The sequence below is a fragment of the Harmonia axyridis genome, chromosome 3 (genome assembly GCF_914767665.1).
Source record: "Harmonia axyridis chromosome 3, icHarAxyr1.1, whole genome shotgun sequence".
Taxonomy (NCBI): Eukaryota; Metazoa; Arthropoda; class Insecta; order Coleoptera; family Coccinellidae; genus Harmonia; species Harmonia axyridis.
Window position 1 is genome coordinate 24814575 of NC_059503.1, and position 6066 is coordinate 24820640.

Genomic DNA, 6066 nt, shown 5'->3' on the forward strand with positions numbered 1-6066 from the left:
AGATTGCATGAAAACCAAAGACCTGTTATTACTGGTATTATCCAAACTGTATAGATGTTCGTTTTGCGTTACGGCTAGACAACATAATATAAGCTACAACTATCTCGCAATATCAATCACCTAGCACATTTAATATCCAAATAAAATCGATTGGCCAAATAAGATACGGTTTAGTTTTCTACAATGAGAAACAAAAACAAATTTTATTCTAGATCTAGAATCAATACATTAGACCCATTTTGGCCATCTAAATAAATGTAGATACTACAACAGTTAATATTTGACTATCTAAAATCATGCGATTCCTTTTCATCAGCCACAAATATTCTCAAATGCCAAATGACGAAAGAACTTAACAGAACATATCTCTTTGTCACAAATCAATAAAAACCAAGGTCAAATTGAACGAATTGCACTGCTATCTGCTAGACCACCCAGGTTATTCTTCAGATCTGGATTTTTGCAGACCTACCTGATAAGAAGCTGCACAGAAATGAATTAGGTTATAATCAAGGCAAAGATGAATCTTTCTGGGTAAAAGGTATTGAAAGATTAGACGAAACTTAATGAGTGAAATGTTGGATAATTATTCCCCAGTTAAGATCAACAATTTTTAAAGTTTTGGAACACATAAGACCCATTTTGATTTGTATTCAGTAGAGCAAATGGTTACATTGATACCAAAATCTAATCGATTCCTGCAGGACCCCATTGTCCATATAATTACCCAACCGATATCAGATCCCAGTTGCACCCGAGACTGTGATCAAGAAGCCAACCGCTAGATGCAGCAGGTGTGCGATAAGCATGAGATCTCCAATGACAGATCGCTTTGACAAGCCTCATCGACCCTCCATATCACCCAAATAGCAATCTACGTCACCGTGTTATTTATCTATTACCATAGAAACATCATAGTACCCTCCGTGTCCCATCCTGAATCAATAATTATTGTTCACAACGTTGTATACATCATTGAGCAGCCATTATCAGCACCACTCCGCATTATGCCCAACAATGGCAACGAACAATGCACTGCTATTTAAGAGGGTACACACAGACAAACGACAGACGGCGGGTACATCCTCTCTGGTGACATCTTGGGACCCGTTCGCTGAAAAAACAAATGCAGTTTATCGTTTGTTCCTTGTTTCGAAGAGACGGAATTGGGATCTTTGTATGTTGGTCCTTCAATGGAGTGGAATTAAATTACTGAGGTAACAAAGCGAGTTTTGTGTATGAAAGAAACCAGAATCTATGTCAGCAAAGCAGGGGACATTTCGACTGCCATCGGATTCCTAGGGGAATGCCATGGTTCAGTCAAATCGAAAATGTGATTCTATAGATATAAAATTACACTTAAGAGGTCCTTTTCTTCTTTGTCGGTATTGGAAATTGTAAACATCAAACATCAAATTTTGGAAAGGATGATTGCTGAAAATAAGGGTTTGCGAACATGCTGAATGCAATTAATACTTGGATACAATGTTTTCCTATGTTTATGTAAATACCGAAAATAGCTATTTGTGTATTAAGAGCGCAAAACGATTTATTATCGATTGAAAGAGATGGCTCCTCCGACGCACGGCAATCTGTGTAAATCGACAATAAATTTGATCTCGAATTACACACAAGATTGTTTATACATTCGAGCAGTTCACATATTTTCACAAAGGACCCCGCACGTTTAGTATGGAAAATAGCTTTCCGTGAATTTGGCTGAATTTTTGATGTTGTAGTTCTTGATGAACTGATCAGAAAAGTCCTTAGCCACAAAGCTCAAAAATGGACAGTTTTCGAGATATGGAGCTTTGAAAATGAATTTTTTGCAATTTTCGGGGTTTTTGCTCATCAATCGGGGAGCTCTCATTTCTGGTTGGGATGGAATTTGGATGTTCGGCGGCCATAACCCGATTGAGAAATGATCATCCTTGGTTATATTAGGCACCGCCATCAATATTTTTTTATACACTGCTCCACATTGGCTATGAATTGAGATACAAAATCCAAGATCTTCCATACATCTTTTCATGCCACAAGATGACGCCAGAATAATTCACATGACCGAAAAACGACATATTGTGAGATTTTGTTAAGAGAGGTACCATAATAACTGAATCCTCATATATCTGATGTCCAATAATATCAAATATGTTAGCCGAAATGTTCATAACCAGGCATCGCGAGCTGTAATGGGGGAAAATGGGAAAATCATGATCATATATCCTCAGGGATAACAAATTCCATCCCAACCAGAAATGAGAGCTCCCCGATTGATGAGCAGAAACCCCGAAAATTGCAAAAAATCCATTTTCAAAGCTCCATATTTCGAAAACTGTCCATTTTTGAGCTTTGTGGCTAAGGACTTCTCTGATCAGTTCATCAAGGACTACAACATAACAAAAATTCAGCCAAATTCACGGAAAGCCATTTCCCATACTAAACGTGCGGGGTCCTTTGAATTTGATGAATGAAAATTGAAAGTACAGTTTTCACAATTTTTCATGACAATTCTAGACGCTGAAGTCTAGATCAGTTCTAAGTTATGTTCCGCAAATTGATACTGATTCAACAATTTGCACTTTAGATGATTCACCTTTACCCAAGATTTTCTGTGCCGCTTCATCTGGGGTGTCGTCATCTGATGGTCTCAAATCAAAATACCTTCTATAAATGATAGGAATCAAGTTCTTCACTATTAGTAATAGTAACAATAAAGACACGACTTTTTACAATTGACAGCGAATATTTACCTTCAATGTCGACTATGGTCATTTCCACAAGTTCATCTGGTCTACATGCACCGAAAAATCTCATAATAAATATAAACTGTTCATGAAATGTTTTATTCTCGGAGTAATGAATAATATTATTCACCCTTTTCCTTGAAAATATTTCATGTGCCGCTTCACAGAGGGATTTTTTTTTGGTGAAAATTTTTGACTTTTTTGGTTTGTATCCTACAGATTGGCGTTTTAGGAATGCGATCAATTCTGTATATTGGCTGATGTCAATAATGTTTCTTACAGATAACACAAAACAAGAAGAATATCGAAATTAAACTATTGACAGGGTTGAGATTTTGGGTGAAATACCAATTTCAAGCAAAGTGCGAAATTTCAAGCTAATCACTCAGAACTGTAGCAAATTCAAGATGACTAATGAAAAAAATTGAACACAGAATTTTTTTTTTAAATGTAATTCTGTTGGTGCGGTCAACACGATATTTTACATAAAGTTTAAAATTGTTGTTTACTTTCAATATTTCATGAGAACTAGATATTCAATTTTGAAAATATCATTGATTTAATTTGAGAATAATTGATTGAATGATAAAAAAAATTGATAAATGAAAAAAAAAGGATTGGAGGCGCCGGGCATCGATCCCGGTACCTCTCGCATGCTAAGCGAGCGCTCTACCATCTGAGCTACGCCCCCTGATAAGTAACGTATGTATTAAGAATCTATTGTCGAGATCCGTATTAAATACTTAGTTGCCGAGTATAATAATAATAACAACGTTTATTCATCTCTGAAATACAAAATCTCAATACATTCATGAAGACCCGGAGAAATAAACATAGAGAATCTCAAGAGGGCTTGTCTTTGAGAATATGAAATAATGATTTAATAACTGAATGTCCTATGAAAGAATGGTCCTATCCTATGAAATGTTTTTGTCTTATATTATTGACCAAAAACAATTATATTTTTATAGGTCATTCTGAAGTTGTCATCAATTAGGTATTATTTTTCTTGTTCCATAGGTAGGTATCTAGAATAAGGATGCCCTTACGAAAATTTTTACTCAACTCACTTTGCAGTATCCCATTGGAATAACTAGAGTTGACTCAAGGAGAGGGGGTTACACATTTTTCAAGAAGCAAAATCTTCCCATTGTTTGTAAAAAAAAATTATTTCGAATTTTTAATTACAATTTTTTTATTATGGGTAGGGGTTATGTCCCCAATAATTCCTCCCTCGTTGCTATCTTAGCAACAGGACCACTTTTTGAAAATTACCTTGTATATCGGGTGGTCCACATGAAACAACCCAGCTTGATATTTTCGTAAGTATGTACTTACGAGGGTTTTGCTTAGAGGGGGATATATTGTGATTAAAAATTTGTTGGTATACGATCCTCTCCATGAGGTTGGAACCCCTTCATAAATAATGTACCTATGGGAAAGAGGTAGTGACAAATAAATTAAAAGTACTTAGAATTTTATATGTGGTGTTCTAAAAATTTTTGACCTTTGTTTCGTTGTGAAAATTCGTTAGAAGTGTTTGGTTAAGAGTTTAAAGAGGTCGAGTTCATGAATGTTCGTTTTGGTGAAGAACTAGGTATATTGTGATTTCTATCGGTTTTATTTCAATCTTAAATAATTTGAAAGAAACCAATTTATTTTCAAATTTATTGAATCAAAATCATTATAGAATCGAAAAAAACACAATTTCTAATTTGATGAAGTATGAATTGATATATAAAAAATATCGCCCCCGGGTGGGCTCGAACCACCAACCTTTCGGTTAACAGCCGAACGCGCTAGCCAATTGCGCCACGGAGGCTCGATGATGGCATATGAAATTCAAGCTCCTTATCCCGGTATATTTCCGTAGAATTCTCCGGTCTACAATTTTTGTACAATTATTGAAAGAATGGATCTTTTACGCTAAAAATATAGTATAAAATCAACTGTGTATTTTTAAAGAAATGATAAAAAGGTAATGAACTATTGAAGAGAGAAATAGGTACTGATTGAAATAAACTTAATGAACTCAAGGGCGTAGATCTTTTTTTTCTTGAGAGGAGTAATCGAAAAAAAATGTTGACGACATTGGTCATTGTATACTCATATCTATAATGTGAGAAAAAGAGGTTTGATAACGAAGTTTGAACCAACTTACTCGAAATAATTTTTTTTATTACCAATTCGATTGTTCTTATCTCTTATAATGGATGTTCCTGAATTGGAGTTACGAAGGAAAATGAGAGATTCCTTGGATAATTTCAAAAATGAAATGGCCCATAAACATGAGCACGCAAACGTTTTGTTTTCGAGATACAGGTTGTTTCTTGTAGTCCTACTTTTTTGTGATGCTCAACCAGTTTATCTTTATTAATCTTCACTACAGAATTGGTAAATGAGTACTAAAACTTATAATTAATTTATCAATCACAGCTACCTAACTTCTTTACCTAATCTTTATAATAATTTGGATTTTCCTATAGAAAGCTAAGATTGTTTCCTCTAAATCGATTGCAGATACAACACTACAACATTCCAAAAAGTGAAGTACTAGACCAGAGTTTTTTTTTAAATTTATCTGAACAACCAGTGGTTCACAAAAAATAATTCTGGAGGAAAGAAGCGGACAACCCTCCAGAAAAAATTCCCCCTGTAGATTTGCATTCAAAATTAGGATATCACTTGAAAACTTTAAATTGAAAGATCTATTCAAGTTGAATATATGGTGAGGGGAGGACGCTTTGGGAGAAAAACTTGAACTTTAACACCTGTATCTCAAAAACAAAGCGTTTGCGGACTGTATATATACATTATTGAAAACTGATGTCTTCACAAATAAATTGCAATTTGAATGAAACACAATAAATTGTACAACACAACCCAGATAATTTTTCGATGCGAATTACTCAGTTCAGTTCTTTGATAACTACATATTGAAATTTTGTGACGAGAATGATAGAAAAAACCAAGAACAACGGGTAAGTGTATACCGATGACGAATGCAAAAGTGACATATGGCAAATAAAAGGCGATAACGAGAAAGCGAATAGATAAAGGAACCGTAAAGGGTTCCGATTTTTTACTGATGTGTTGACCTCAAAGGGTAATAAAATGATTATTATTGGTTCTATTTATGGACAAATTTTCGTTCTTTGTCTTTGCGATATTTGTGGAATTTTATATTTCGAAAATCTTGAGGGGGTATTTACTCCCTCTACCCCCCATTTCTACGCCCTTGAATGAACTAATTAGCAATGATCGTAATAAAGGTAAGTCAGTCCTAAAAATGAAAAGTTGTTTCAGAAGCTGAAGATTA

At 34.7% G+C, this 6066-nt stretch overlaps 2 non-coding genes across 2 annotated transcripts; both read right to left on the reverse strand.

Moving 5' to 3' along the window:
* Window positions 1-3365: 3365 nt before the first annotated feature.
* On the reverse strand, window positions 3366-3438 carry Trnaa-agc. The gene has a single exon. It is a non-coding gene; the product is annotated as a tRNA-Ala (tRNA).
* Window positions 3439-4495: 1057 nt separating this feature from the next.
* Window positions 4496-4569, reverse strand: Trnan-guu. The gene has a single exon. It is a non-coding gene; the product is annotated as a tRNA-Asn (tRNA).
* Between the last annotated feature and the right edge of the window lie 1497 nt (window positions 4570-6066).